Source organism: Macrobrachium nipponense, chromosome 13 (assembly GCF_015104395.2).
Source record: "Macrobrachium nipponense isolate FS-2020 chromosome 13, ASM1510439v2, whole genome shotgun sequence".
NCBI classification, from domain to species: Eukaryota; Metazoa; Arthropoda; class Malacostraca; order Decapoda; family Palaemonidae; genus Macrobrachium; species Macrobrachium nipponense.
In genome coordinates, this window is record NC_087206.1 from 40,307,642 (window position 1) to 40,324,654 (window position 17,013).

At 36.2% G+C, this 17,013-nt stretch overlaps 1 protein-coding gene across 4 annotated transcripts in view; it reads right to left on the reverse strand.

Annotated features, from left to right (window-relative positions):
* LOC135225755 (uncharacterized) overlaps positions 1-17,013 on the reverse strand; it is a 706,758-nt gene that overhangs the window by 679,317 nt on the left and 10,428 nt on the right. The gene's annotated exons all lie outside the window — the stretch shown is intronic.

Here is a 17,013-nt window from a genome sequence, read left to right on the forward strand (position 1 = left end):
TTAAAACTAAAGTTCCTTGCCATGAGAGGTAACTTGCGTCAATGGAGTACGGGAGAGAATACAGATGATAAAACGAGAAAAATACGAATGATTAACATGCTGCTAACTCAAGGGCCGTATAATTCTGTTGCCAAAAATGGCAGTTAAGTGGAACACAGGAGTTTGAAAAACTATTCGTTGTAATGTCACTATACAAACATACGCACATACGCTAATACTGATATACATACTTAAACATATATGTATGTATGTATGTATCTATGCATGTATGTATGTATACATAATTTGAAGTCAGCTTGATTCAAATCAGAAGTAAAACAATCTAATCAAAATACTTTTTTTCAAAGATCATAAAACGCGATCGACACGTCACCCTTACCTTGCCTCGCATGGAACGGACATTGGATCATGGGACAGGCTATTATCCTTATTAATCATATTATCAGTTAAGCTACAACCATACAAGGAAAAAATGCAGCACGCTACTCGACCAACGGCCCAAACAGGGATAGCAGCCAGTACAGAAAGGGTATCGAGAAGTAAAAAAAGAATGAGAAATACATAGAAATACAATGCGATAAATAACCACAAACAGCACGATTAAAAAGTAAACTAAATAGTGACAAATAACATAAAAACTGATCAAGAAAAAAACATTGTCACCAATACCGAACTTCAGAAGTTTCAGTACTTGAAATGATGAATTAAAGAGATAACTCCACAATTTGGTAACCATAGGTATTAAACTTCTTGAAAGCTATTTAACTTTATAGAGGAAATTTCTTGAAAGTTATTTAGCTTTATAGAGGAAATGGCAAAACAGAATCAACTGCAGATCTATTACTCGATAGTGGATAATCTAATCTGGGAAAATCTGAATGGGAAAAATGACCAAAATTATGGAAAATCTTATAAGTAATCAATATTTATAACGAAAATATCTGGCAAATAGATCACAATAAAACAGGGACAATTATTGTTACTAGATAAGATATGTATCTATCAGCTGGCGCCAAATTACGAGGAATTGAGGAATCTAAGACTGATTATGAAAGACTGCAGAAAAATAAAGCTGCAAGAATCAGAAGTCAATCAGAACGTCGACTTCAACCGCATCAATATAGTTATGAATCTACTAATATACTTCTATAGTCATAAAACCAAACCAGTTATGTCATAATTATTTGAATATACCTGCTAGGCACAAACTTACTGCAGTTTGCTTTAAAATAATTTTACAAGGCTGAATGACACGGTACCTATTCAAAAACCAAGTATTACATGGATATAAAATTCCAAAAAATGGAGCCTTGCACTTTGGCTCTTAGTAAATATACTCCGAAGTATACAGACAAAAATTCATAATTAATCACAACACTCTATTAGAAATTACAGTTAAGTAATAGGAAAAGATGAAGACTATTTGACCTGGGATCTAATATTTAATCTTCGTTAAATGCAAAGAAAAAGAGAGAGTGGTTAGTATCAGATAGGAAAACAAAGAACGACCAAACTAAAACATGATCAACTCCGTAACCACACAACACCGAATTCTTTCTCATTCTGATGACCACCACCACACCTACCTACAGACTTCAAATCTCTCATCACATAATCGCATTCACTCCCGCTAATACCGAGCAAAAATGAATAAACAATACCAACATCCAGCATTTATGAAACCGGAATACCATTTTTTGCCTCAGTAAACATAACAAGCATTTCCTTTTGGGTCAGGGTCTATTGCACATCCAGTGAGCGCTCTTACAAGGGGAACCGATGGATTTGATCAAATTCCGGAGACGCAAAATGCCTTCAAAGTCCCGTTCTTCTAAAAAAAAAAATAAATAAGTTACGCACTTCGGCAGCTTAAAAAAAAAATCACTTTCCCAAGCATATTTTATATAATAATGCTGGAGGCTTTTGCCATCAAAATGTGTGTGTGTGTGTGTGTGTGTGTGAGAGAGAGAGAGAGAGAGAGAGAGAGAGAGAGAGAGAGAGAGAGAGAGAGAATGTCAGCACCAAAAGCAATGCCTCACTAGCCTTTTGTTTATGAATATCTGTTCTGCTTTACTGCACGCCATTATGACTGCGATGGAAGAACTAATAAATCTTGAATGCTGCATCAACGCAAACTTCCTCGTTAAGTAACAATGGAGGCGTTAAACAAAAGAAGAAAACCTGTAAACAAGGTTATTCTGTGTCCTTTGTAAAGACCAACAATGCTTTATCTTTCAAACACACGCTCACACACACACACATACATACATACATACAGAGAGAGAGAGAGAGAGAGAGAGAGAGAGAGAGAGAGAGAGAGAGAGACTTTTCCCTAAATTTCATAGACATCGCCCTTATTCCACAGAAACGCGTCAATTCACAAGTAAGTGCACGTTCGTGTAATAAGAACAATTAATTAAACACGAAATAAACATAAAACTGAAAGAAGAGACCCCCACCTCCCCCCCCCCCCCCGCCCCACCAAAGACAAAGAGTACATGTCACTCAGTGAAATTATTAAGAATAATGACTCGTGAGTGAAGTGATAGTTAATGAGGGATAACTAGTAAGAGAACTGCTATAAACTAATGCAATTCATGACTGAACTACAAGATGGTGCCACGTTAGTTTTTTCTCACACATATATGATCAGATTCTCATGATATACGAATAGTCTTTTCTTCAAACCATGCCTCGAATACAAAGTGGATGAACAAAAAAACAGTTGCTAACAACAAATGCAAATGCAACACAGTAATTACAGAGATTATTTTTATGTTCTGATGGTTATATTAGTGATTTCATGTATCTTTATACACACATATATAACATATATAAATATATATACATATACATATATATATATATATATATATATATATATATATATATATATATATATATATTATATATATAGTTGTATGAGGGCGCTGCAAGCGTCCCCGTTAAATCAATTCGCAGCACTTTCCTGCTCTTTATTAGAACAACGAAACGCAATTGCATTTGGTAATCTCAACTGGACCCCGGAAAAGTTAAGGTAGTTTTATTTTGCATAACACACATGACCTTTCAACACAATTATTTGTAATTGTTATGATGGTATAATATGGTAATGACGCAAGTGTTCATTATTTTTGCGCATGTCGCCGTAACTTCTTCGAGGGTAAATTTTACGCGTTACATTAGCTCATTTAGCCCCGTAATAGTTTCCGGAAGCACAAATACAACCATTCAGTTTTACTTTTTTTATTTATTTGATAAGCTTTACTTTTAATTGCGTTGCAGCTGCCATGACGAGTCTTTTTAATTGCTCCGAGCACAAAGAGAGCGAATATGATTTTTCCAATGTTCGAGAATGTGAGTTGCCAATTAAATAAGAAGCTAACGACTATGCGAACTTAACACTCTGAAAGTTCTCTCTCTCAAACATGCACACATAGTCCTAAAGACATACAAAGTACACACACACACTGTACGTATATATATATATATATATATATATATTACACACACACACACACACACACACACACATATATATATATATATATATATATACATAATATAGTTATTACGTAATGTAGTAGAAGTTTACTGTAAGGAACAATCACCTACCGTTCAGCAGTTACTGTATTAAAAGTGGTGGTGATCTGGTGATCGCTGTTTTGTTTGTTCTATATGACAACCGTATTCGAGGAAAGGACTGGTTATTGAAATTACATATATAAAATTACCTTCACGCCTTTTGCCCACTGGTGAGTTAGCGCATAAAGGCATATTTTCTTGGGATCTCATTGATGGCCCCATGCCCAGCCAACAGTTAAATTAGAGGCTTATGGGTAGAGTGCATTTGGTAAACCTACTTGTAGTCACCCATCCAAGTGCTGACTACGCTGACTACAGATAGCACTTCTTAATTACACTGTTGTAAAGGCTACACGTCATCCAGCACCCATGTTCCCGGACAAGCGTGCACTCACTCACACACACACACACACACAAATACAAACAAACGTTTTACAGATGATTCCTGTCTGTCTCGTTTACTATGCAATGCCTATACATTAACCACAGGTGGAAAGATAACGTCTTCCCTAATTCATACTGTAATATATGCCAGTGGCTGAGAGAGAGAGAGAGAGAGAGTCAGCATCATTCTCCAGAGAGAAAACGAGAATATGAGAAAAAAAGACTTAGCATCATTAGAGAGAGAGAGAGAGAGAGACAGCATCATTCTCCAGAGAGAAAACGATAATATGAGAAAAAAAAAGACTTAGCATCATTCGGGAGAGTAAGAGAAAGAGAGAGAGTGAGGGAGAGAGAGAGAGAGAGAGAGTGAGAGAGAGAATCATTCTCAAAGAGACATTTCCTACTGCTTTAGCGTATCCTGAAAAGGAAAAAGAGGAGGGACCAGCAACTGTCTGTGTCTTCAAGGGGCAGACATATCCTGGATCCTATATCCTACTGATGCTGATAGCAAGTATCTTGAGTCCTTTCGAGATCCTACTCCGTGAAGATTCAGAGATGACACCGAGATTCTGTTCCTCTATAAACGACCTAAGCTATTCCAAAGAAAGGCTCTTCCAAAGATACATTCCTTCAGTCCATGTGATATCACAAGGGCCGAGGGAGAGCTGAACTTAGAGAGAGAGAGAGAGAGAGAGAGAGAGAGAGAGAGAGAGTGTCTGGGGGTGGGTTAAAGGGTAGGTAGGAGGTACAGCAACACCCAAAAGAAATGAAGGAAAAGAGGGAGAATGTGAAATAGAAAGAAAGAAAAAAAAAGCACCACAGGAGAGGGGCACATTCCAATATGGAGAGAAGTAAGACGAGTGCAAAATATAAAGTAAACGCAAGGTAAACATACAGGAGGAGGAGGAGGAGGAAGCAATGAACGCATGACGAAATAATAACATCAGATCCTACGATGTCAGGGTTTATCTCTGCTATAAATGTTCGCTGTCTTCGCGAAGCGGAAACAAGTGCAAACTTGTCTCTTTGTTTTATCCTTGGATTCCCAACAGCCATAAATAAGTTGATTTCAACAGTTTTCTCTCTCAGAGGAACTGTTGAACTGTACATGGAAACTAAAATTGTTCAAATAATACAATACACAATAATATATATATATATATATATATATATATATATATATATATATATATTTGTTTGTGTGTGTATGTGTGTGTATTTTATATATAGTGTGTATCCGTCTTCCTTTTATGTCTTTTTTTCTACATTCTAACCTCTGCCATTCTTATCCCATACATGTTTCAACAATAATTCATTTTGACAGCTTCTAACCTTTTATCGCCTCACATTCAATATCCGCGATTTGCTTCCATAAAAGTAAACTGGATCAACAATTCATTCTACTTCACGAGTTCTGCATTTATAGTTACCCCTCTTACCTACCTAACTTTTACAACAGATATCCTGATACCTTCCTTGCTTCATTTTCTTCACTTGCAATCCCCTCCTCCATCTCACTGATATCCATTTATGCTCATAACTTGTAACCACACTCTTTCAATATTTTCCTTCGTCAACCTGTACAGATGCTCTTTACCATTACCAAATAACTGCGTATCATTTGTAACATATATGAAACCTTCATCTCTTACTAACTCCTTTTTGTATTCCGGAGACTTAGACCCACATTCAATGTCCTGTGCCTGTATTCTCTCATCAAAAAGCATTAATCAGCCATTTTGATAAATTTAACTCATCAGTATCAAAGCTCGACTTTCACAGCAAATAGCCACTGTTTCGTCTACACTCTACCATGAATTTCCCTTTCACCATAAAAACTTTTGACCTCTTAAAAATTACGTTCAATACCGTATATCCCTGTTGCATCTCTATCAATTCAAGCTTCAGCTTCTTCTAGATCAACTTTAGCAACACAAGGAGGTTTTGTCCTTCACCCTAAAACTTCCAAAGCATCTGCTCAGCAACAAACACTTGTTCCACACACCCTCTTCTTTATGTATGTACATCATCGAAGTGCTTTTCTCCAGTCAATTGTACGGCCTTCATCTGTCTGCTTGTCTTATTCGGAAGCCTGCCATACACCTTCCCAAGTAGACTGTGTGTTGTTTTGTCAGTAATCCTAATAGTATCTCTCCTCTTTAATACAATATAAAGCAACAATTGTGGTAAACTGGAGAGGTCTGGAATGATAAGGAACGTTATTATTCTTGAAATATACAAGAGACCCGAAGAAATTGATGTGCTTATTTCTGTTTATGTCCAATGTCATAGTGTTTTGCATGAAAATAACAGACGTTATTACGGAAAATTACATGCTTATATATTTTTGGGTTCGATATCCGCAATTCACAAGAAAGTGGAGCAAGGAAAGAATATTTCCCCCACGCATTACCCTTGAGTTTTCTGTCTTGCCGTTTGTGGTGTATATTCGTACACCCTTGCGTGTGTATCTTTGAATTTGGATATCTACACTGATAAGCAAGGTGTTATTTCGCCTCCTTTTTTGTTAAGTTGAAAGGGAATCCCTCTTCCCCAAGTGTGAACTGGTAGTACGTTTTTCTGGGGAATCAGTCGTTTCCTGTCCTTTCGCATTCAGCTATGGCCATCTCTCCCTTCTTTCTCCCGATTATTAGCGTTTCTACTTTGCATGATGTGGGTCAAGGCTAATCTGATATCAAACTAAAATCTATTCCCGTGTGAGTGTGAGTGTGAGTGTGTGTGTGAGTGTTTGTGTGTACATAAAAGTTCACTCTGTATCTTACGGGCACCTTCCAAACTTTTTTGTTTTTTATTGGAAACTCGAAAAAACGCTCCCCTTCTACTATTTTTTTCAGTGCGCTTTCATTCCTGGAAATCTTTTCGGGGCTTACGTATAAGACCCCAAATTTCAGGTTCCACTTCTTTTCCAAAGCAGATGTTATTATATTTATTTACCAGCTTCCCCATTTTTCGCTTTCTCCTTTCTTGTGTGGCAGTAAATTTAGCCTTAATGTTGTACCTGGATTTTCTCGAGATTATTTATATCCCTTCAAAAATTTCATCACTTTTAAGTTCTCTCTCTCTCTCTCTCTCTCTCTCTCTCTCTCTCTCTCTCTCTCTCTCTCTCTCTCTCTCTTTCAAAACGAAAATCATCGGAGAAACACCTACCAATATAATCGTTTACTATAATACCTCTATGTAACCATCTATATATATATATATATATATATATATATATATATATATATATATATATATACATACATACACCGGACGACAATTAATTGTTATTTGTGCAGATTCATCGAAGGGATAAATCTATTTCGATGCACCTATACTCTATTTAGGACTGCTCCGAATACATTGCCGATTGACATCTAATCACGAAAAAGTTTGTATCTGTATCACGAACAGAACTGAATATAGATTTTAAGCCAAAGCCAAGCTCTGAGATCTATGGCGGTACAGTAAAAGAAATAAAAAGGGTTACAGATATGGGCCGAAGGGACACGGCAAGTATCAAGACAAGAGTAAGGTCCTTTACCACCATAAGACTTTCCAATAATATTTGTCCCCTAATCATAAACTAATTCCTGAAAAGGAAAATTAATGTTGATAGATGTAACTGGCCTTTTGTCAGCACTGGCACTTACACACGCACACACATACACACACACACACACACACAATGAAACGCTTCCACAGAAACTCGGAAGCTTCGAGCACTATGGTTCTCTTGTACTAATAGAATGACAGTGAGGATCTGACATCAACGTACCTATGACGGCAATATTGTGATACTCAAACTGTAGAGGTTTCGCGTCGTTAAATGAAGAGTTAATTATGATTTTTCAAGGAATGATTCATGGAATCATGTTCATATTGGTATCAATTTTGCAACGAAATCTCTAGTTAATGACTATAAAATATTTTGAGACCCCAATAAAATTTCGTCTTCTTGTGTTCATTATAATTTCTTTATAGAATTCCAATTACAATTTTCTTCCAACCATGGCATGATTTGAAAAGATGTAACGACAACAGTTCCGAATTACATAAAAAATAGGGGGGGTTTGAAGACTGGTAGCTAAGTTTCCCCACAAAATAACAGAATTCTTCCATATTTAGGGTCTCTAGCCATTTCCCAGATGTTCTAAAGTGAATAACTGAATGATTTGTGTGCCACGGACCTTAAGGCCAAAATCAACAGCCTAGGCATCGTCACTAAGAAATGGAAAATTTCTACCAAAGTTTATATTTTCCAAATTAGTATCTTCATTGCTCTAATAGGCATATTTGAACAGGAGTGTGCTCTTAGTTCACATATGACAGGATTCAAGATACCACGGCAAGAAGTATCACCGTTCCAGTGGGGAAGTCAGAACAATGCAGCTCGAAAGCAACAAGACTAAGTTTTGCCTGGTAATAGAAAGAAAGCAGAATTGAAAACGGTAATAGAAGGAATCAGACACACAGTTGGCGTACATATCAAATTGAGGACGAATTATTACAGTTTTCATTATGACAGAGGTTGGCAGGGTATTTCATTCCATACTCCATTAAGTATTATTAGCAAAAAATACGTCATAGATCACACGCGATAAAGAAAAAATGCACAGGGTACGGCAACAAGACACCATAAATTCCAAGCTGCAAGAAAATTCACCAAAGAGTGTGAGAATGAAGCCTCAATACTGCAAATCAGTCAGTCGCTTGGGAATACGAAGTTTAATCAAAGTTTATATTTGTATCGAACTGCCCAGCAGAAAAGTTCCCCGTTTATGGACAGATATATTCGTCATATTCAAACCTAATGTTATTAAAAGAAAAGACACTTTACCGTTAAAATGCTATATTTCAATAATCTTCCACATTAAATGAACGTAGAAAGGCAACCAATGGTGGAATACATATATACAATGTTCACTGAGACGCAGGGAAAGTGATTCATAATATAATAACTACGAAAGAACCTAACACTTTCTATCGTTATTCCTATATAGATATCAGTTACATGAAAACTACAATAGTCAATATCAGACCCTTTCATGATGTTAATTCACTTCAAATGAAATTTCCCACATGGCCGAACAAATGCAAATATGACTAGGTTGAAGAAATTAAACCTAAATAGCATTTGGCTTCCATGAAAGACTATTAAGGATCCTTTTTCCAAGGCAAAATAAAATACAGAGAGTTAAACGATACATAAAGAGGTCACAGATATCTTCGCATATGTAATAATAGCCTTCTAAATATCAAGGATCATGTTTCAGGGTCTTTCTATTCAATAAACTGAAACGTTAAAGACTTACATCTTGGTACTCTGTAATGTTAATAATTAATTTACAGCCTGACACTTTTTGATAAGCAATGTGATATCAAGAACAACAGCGTCTACAAGTAATGACCTTCTCATCTGTACTACAGCTTCCTATAACGATGCAGATTGCCAAAGACTTCCAAAAATCAATCTCAATTCCTAATAAACCTCTTTACCTCTCTATTCACTATATATAAACATGTGTAACTAACCTAATGAGAGAGAGAGAGAGAGAGAGAGAGAGAGAGAGAGAGAGAGAGAGAGAGAGAGAGAGAGAGAAATCCTTTTGAGATCTAAATTTCTTCTTAATTAATCAGAAGTAAATTAACTGCCAAGTGCCAAGCAGGCACAAGATGAAAGGCTGCATTCGCTCTGTCGAGCACACTTCATTGCCTACCTCCGGGGTTTCTTTGATATTCCATTAAAAAGAAGTCTATCATGATTTTTACATATTATCGAACCCGATATGGCTCAGTGCCAAAACGACCAAGCTCTCATACGCGTATTTAAATAAATATAGACACACACAAACATATAACCGTCTATACATATAACGAAACATATTATCAATATACTTATTCTGTCTCTTCAAGCAAAGAATGGTTTACGTGCTTTGAACTTCCCTTTTGCATGATGCGTCGTCCAGACTTATCCCTATGCAGTATGAAGGTAAATTGGTCAAATTCTTGCGACGGTGATAACATCCTATAGAGGTCAAAAGCCCTGATACGAACCTGTCAACAATTATTGCAAGTACGCTGTCAATTGTCTTTGCAGTAAGCGATAAGTAGAGGATGCACAAACTCTAACTAAATGATTGGGACACTCATGATTCTTAATTTCAGTTACGGTCTGCTTAACTGAAGAGAATCTGCGCCGTTATCTGTGATGGCTAGACTTTCTTAGGAGCCAAGTATCGTTATCTTCCACCACTGGGTTACCACATAACAGTTTTCTCCAACTTTGGACCGCACCATGGCGTCGGTACCATGACCTTCCACAAGTCTGGTGCCATGGCTTGAGGGTACGGTGAGTCTTACAAGTTCTTCGTTGCCTTTATTAGATTAATAAACTTTTTTTATTCATTTCATTTGTTCATTTTCAATTATTGTTATCCGGTAATGACAAATATTTAATTTTTACTGTTATCTAAGACAATAATAAGAGCATGGACTATTACGCTCTTCACGGTAGATTTCGTAAAAAGATATTGTCAAGATTTCCCGTTATCCGTCTTCCCCTGTCCCCGGCCCCCTTTTTTTTAATTGTGATAATTATTTTTGCAGCCAAGGTGAAGAGACTGATTGCTTGATTACGTTGGTTGCCAAAGGGCTAAAGAAAAATGGAAAAACAGCCGGGATGGGAAAAATGGTTTTTGTTGAAGCTTTCTGAAGAAAAAAAACTGGAAAAAAATTCTGCTGATGAATTTCACCAAGAAAATATTCCATTTGATGAAATGCTGACCAGACAACTGTCAATAGGTGAGCGAGACTAGGCAATGTCTCCAGCTCAGCAGACCTTTCACACGTTTAATCTCTCTCTCTCTCTCTCTATGCTCTCTCTCTCTCGTCTCTCTCTCTCTCTCTCTCTCTCTCTCTCTCTCTCTCTCTCTCTCACACACACACATGCACATAAACACGCATGTATATATATATATATATATATATATATATATATATATATATATATATATATATGAATTTTTATCACATCATCGACAGGACGAAATTATTATCAACTAAAAAATTCCCCTTCAGTTAACATATATGGAAGACATTAATTCCGAGGTAGAGCTAATTGGATATCAAAGGACAGTATATACATATATATATATAATATATATTATTATAATATATATATACTATATATATATAATATAGATATATATATTAATATATATATATTATATATATAATATATATGTATATATATAACATATGTGTATATATACTTATATGCATATGTGTGAGATTAAAAATATGACAGGTCTGCTGAGCTGGAGACAGTCCCTAGTCTCGTTCGCCTATTAACAGAAGTTTCTTCCTGTTTTTGTCTTCTGAAAAGTTCAAAAGGAACCACTTTTCCCTTCCTGACGGGTTTTTCATATTTTCTTGAGACCTTTGACTAGATATGTAATCAAGTTGCATACGCAGTCCCTCGCCCAAGGCTTCGAAAAAAGGAAAATGACTACCGGATAAAATTGTCAATATTTTCCTGCGAAATATACTTTGGAGTAATCAAATACGTACTATTTCAGGCTCTCATTATTTTAATAACCTCAAAAACATAAACAATGTGCGTCATTAACTAGCCCTCAGTAACAAAGGACTTCTCAGTGGGCTGGTAAAAAAAGTTATAAATAAACATGGGAAACTAATTTGCTCGTAATGTTTTCAAGAAATGTTTTACACTTTTCTGAATGTGAAGTTTTATTAAAAATGACGAAAACACATGAATTAAAAAAAGCGCATCTGATAAATTCGGCATTCTAAATTCATTTTACATAGACAAAAACACTTCAGAATTTAGTTCCATTACATAACTACTGTATTTTCTGAAGAGGAATATGTTACATAACGTCCATTTCCTATTTGCTTACTATAACTAAATTCCTTAAAAGTGCCAGAGAGAGAGAGAGAGAGAGAGAGAGAGAGTTGCAAAGTGAGGTTAGAGATGTTCCTCACCCTGAGGAGGCAATCTGTAAGCACTAAGGAAAAGCCGAGTCGGCATGGCTCTGCTGTTGCCCAAGGTATATATACTTTGCAGCTTCCCTGACTCAGCGATCCCTATTCGTTCACTCTCCGTGATTATAGTACATAGTTCGGTCTGCACAAACACGGACACAAACATACCCATACATACATACATACATATGGCAGAGCGTAGTGAGATTTGCAGTCATCAGAGACTCGAGCAAGCGTGTATAGTACACTTTAAGTCTTCCTCCGACTGTACGTATGTGTGGACCATGAACAGACTGCAGATAACGGCTGTGCAATGTGGCTAAGCCTCATAAACAGATTTGCAGAAAAAAATACAACCTCAGGAAATTCGATTCACAGGATGACATAGTTATCCGTGGAGCTTATTGATATTCTTCGCCGCTTATTCTACTCTTTACTAAAGTTACTCTAACAAAGTTTGGGTCCTACGATATAATTATGTTTCCACTGGGCGCGTGCAATCCTCTCTTAAGGTTTTGTTGTAAAGTTTTTTTTTTTTTTGTGGAACTATATTTATCAACTATAAAGAGAGACTGAGTAGTATATAAATAATATATACTCTAAGCTATCACTGGCATCTCCCAAGAGACTTCAGTTTTGATGGGTTTTACGAAGGTCAGCCGCTAGATGCAATCTTGAACGAAGTATAAGAGTTAAGCAACGCTATAGAACTTGAGAAAATTCTGGAGTGTGACTGCATTTCAAATCCATTATTAAAAGTACTAATTATTACCAAACCACACAATCAGAAAATGACAGATTTTTACCGATAAAGTGGGTGGCATAAGAAGTATTAAGTTTGAAAATAAAGTTAAAAATGACTGAGGTACCCAGTCACTTTACTGGATGAACTGGTAATATCTATTATTCGAAAGTTGGAAGGAGAAAGAGCTTTGCACCTGTGCTGCAGCCTTTTGCAATGATAACTCCAGCAAGCGGGTAACAGATGACTAAGACTCATGACAAAAGTTTTATATTACAGAGGGTCTCTGAGGAATTTGGTCATTCGTGTCTTCCTTGTGCTTTCACTTCCACGGACCTCCACTCATTTCCAGCCTCACATCTCTTGGTTCTCATCAAAGTAAATGTAAATCAACCTCCTTTGGAGACCAAACGAGCTGACACTACCATATACTATTCTCGTGGTATTGCAAAGGTCATGTATGTCTATGCTATCTATATCTGCTTTTCATCTTGAAGCTTTCTGCAAACAGAACCTCTGTCATTTCCCACTTGGTGGCATTTCTCACCCTATCCTGGCACCTCACTCCTATAGTATTCTTAAAATTTTATTATTAAATCGACAAAATCTTTTAGAAATTCAATTGTCATATAAAGATTCATGTCTGTTAAGCAATACGGATTGCAAAAGGCTATTGAATATTCTTACTTTTGTTTACTTTTAGTCTATCTGATTTACAAATCTTACTGAACCTGCAAACTGTTTGATTAGTTTTCTCCTTCCTCACTACATTCTATTCCAAGAGAGCATGTCCTGGATAGCACTGTTCCAAAATAGTTTAAAGATTCGACCTCATTAATCCTTCCCCCAGTTTACACTAATTTATCTCTTGGTGCAATCTCTGTACTCACTCGTTTTGGTTTTTTTGATTCATATTATTTGTTTTGCTAAAATTTATCCCAATGCCCATCTCTCTATGTAAATGATGCGTTCTTTCTAGCAACCTTGGCAATTCTCAGGGTGTTTGCTGCTAAACCAATTGGGTTTCTACCTTGCTCCAGTGTAAGCAATCTTTTCCACGAGCGACCTCTTTTTTAACCACTAAATCTTATGAAGATGAAAAACAATAAAAGTTAAATCATCTTCCTCTGTAGCAGCCCACTATTTACTGTACATTCACTGGACATGACTCCATCAATATTAGCAAAAGGCTTTCGTCTGTATCTGGTTCAGCTACCGGTAACAACAAGCGAACATGACAGACAATACTAACGCTCTGTCTCATATCAAACTTTTTTAACGGAAAGTAATTATATAAATGTTCAGAAATATGAATGTACGTATTAGATTTCATTATTATTTGTGGGATAGGTTAATATGAAGACAAATATGTAAGACTACCAAACAGCTCATTTTTACTTAAGATGAAGTACGTCCGGTTAATAAGGTTCAAACTGAGCACGACTGTGTTCCGGATACGTTATCACATACTAGGAAACTTACGTTGAAGAGTAAGCTGAGCATCAGGAGCCTTCAGTACCAGAGCAGCAAGTGTGGATGCTTATAACTGCTCTTTCATTATAAATGGACACTGAGATATGAACACATTTCAGGAAAACATGGTAAGGAGTTGGAAAGCTCATTATAAAATCAGCGTCGGGCTACTGACATAAAGAAGAACTGCCATAAGGATTACTTCAAAGAACTTTTCTCAAAAGCTAAATACAAGAAAGAATGGGTAATCTAAATTAACAACATATATAAGGAGCGGGAATGAACTTTCTCAAACACTAAATGCAGGAACAACCATCAGGCAAATTACAACACTTGAAATAGTTAGTATTTCACGTGTTTAGACCTTCGTGTAGGTCCGTTACCACAGTAAGTAAAGTAGTGAAAATGACCAGAAACTAACTCTTATCAAAATCCACGTGAGAAACATGACATTTATTAAAATAAATAAAAAATAAAAAAGTTGAAAAGTATTAGATTTCCCAGTGCATAACCACAAATCACGCAAACTACGCTCTTGCAATTTATGACGCATTCCTCAAAAGGAAGGTGACGTTTTATACCTAGATTGAATGGACAAGCCAGAAAAAAAACTAACTACAACGAAGAGATATCCCACTCTGCAACTACACAACTGTAAAGCAAGTAGAACACAACAAAAGATCTTGCAGCGACACAGCAAACATGGGTTTTGAAGGCAACGAGAAAGTCAAATGATCACCAAAATCCTTCATCTGAACGCTCTCGAATCATGTAAATAAAACTACCAAATCAATATTTACTAAGGGAAGGCTATCAATCCTTAATGAACACAGGATTCCGAACAGAAATGTAGCGTCACCTTTAAACAACTTTAATGTCATCAACTTATAAGCAGATCTCAATAACAAAATTTTACTACAAGACTGAACCATCATGTAGTAACCACCCCCACATAGTATAAGGAAATCATTAGGACGAAGCCAGTTACGCAACTAGAGTATACCAACAATTACCAACATAGCCCAAATAATGACGTTGCGTCTTGAAAGGCCCTATACTTGGATGAATAAAGGTTACCAAGAGTCCCACAAAGAAGCGAGTACACAGTCCTCGCTCTTTCCCTCTTGTTAAATTAGTTACAGCAGAGCGCTCAGACACTCTCTCTCTCTCTCTCTCTCTCTCTCTCTCTCTCTCTCCGACCAATCTCGTAGTAGCCATCTTGCTTGGTGAGATGTTCCCGCGTGAAATCAGATTAATCAACAGATATCACAAGTTTAACATACGACTAGAAATTGAGAAATATCTAGAAGTGTTCGTGAACTATCGGTGATAAGATTAGTGTGAAAATAGTAGGATAAAGCGTCTTCTAAGTTAGTTTAATACTGTAAATCAGAACAAGATGGCAGTAAGTTCCAACTGCGGGAAGAGATGGCGTAATTTAGCGTGTTTAGCAGATTCGCAATACGATGAGGTAGCAGGAAGGGAACTGGCATTTCTCATCTATGAAATCAGCAACAGTCCTAACCAAAAAGATACAAAAGCATTCATAGATATATTAGAAGGATATAATCCTTCAAACTGGAACAAATCTAATGAAAACATCTTGAAAATAATTGAAGAAGTTCCAAATAAAATCCAAGTGGTCAAGAGACTCATAAAGAAAATATACATAAACCAACATATTCCGACAAAGAAAATGAATAAGGTGAATCTTGTGAATATCCTAATTGACGCATTAGGAAAAAGAATGCCAAAAGCATGCAAACTGTGTAAGGTTTGGTATAGCATAGTCAATCCACAAACCTTAACCTAACAGAAATGTGCTGCATGACAACATTGTCCGACCGATCCACAGTGTGCTGAGGTAATACAAGATATGAGAAAAGAATACAAGAATTTTTTGTTCAACATGTCTATCATGGATAGACAATGTTATTAAATCAAGATTGAATGTACAATAGTTTTGAGGATGAAGAAGAAGAGGAAGAAAAAGAAGAAGAAGAAGAAGAAGAAGAGGAAAACGGAAGAGAAGTAAACAAAAATGAAATGACAGAAAAAAATAAGGAAAACAAAGAACAAGATAAAAGTATGGATGCAGAGATACTCATTGATACTACATATAAGATGCAATAAAGCAGCATAGCCTACAGAAGAAAATAAATTACGATTATGGCAAACATAAAAGCAAATCCCGAAGAGGCTCTACCCAGATCTACACAATGACGGGAAAGAGGAAAAATGGACAAGAAAGACAAAATCTGCAACCTTTTGAAAAGAGGGAATTGCAGATTTGGAGAAAGATGTTACTACAAACATCCTAAGTATGTCACAACTATGAAATATATGGTAATGTGCATACCTAGATGATATGGGGATGATTGCAGAGATCTGCATCCAAAAAACTATATGCAAAAACCTAAAAGAAGGAAAAGGATGTAAGTTCGACAAAAAATGCAAATATGCACCCTGTAGCCATGAATCATAATCAAATAAATAACCAACTAAGTAATAAAATCCAAAATAAGAAAGAAACAAATAAAGTGAGAAATCAAGAATATCAGGTAAAAGAGAAAAGCAAACCACCAATGAGATATGCAGAGATGTCAGCAAAAAATTTCAATGCATCAGCTCCAAAATTCTACTCAAGGGATAATAACTGTATTTATTATGCAAGAGGATATTGCGAAACGAGAAAATTGCAGATTCAGAACACAAAATGAATAATTATGATGAAGGAGATCAAATATTAAGGAAAAGTTGGATTTTTAATGTCAGAATTTCTGGAAATGAAAAAAAGAACAACATACCAGAACAGAAAGAGA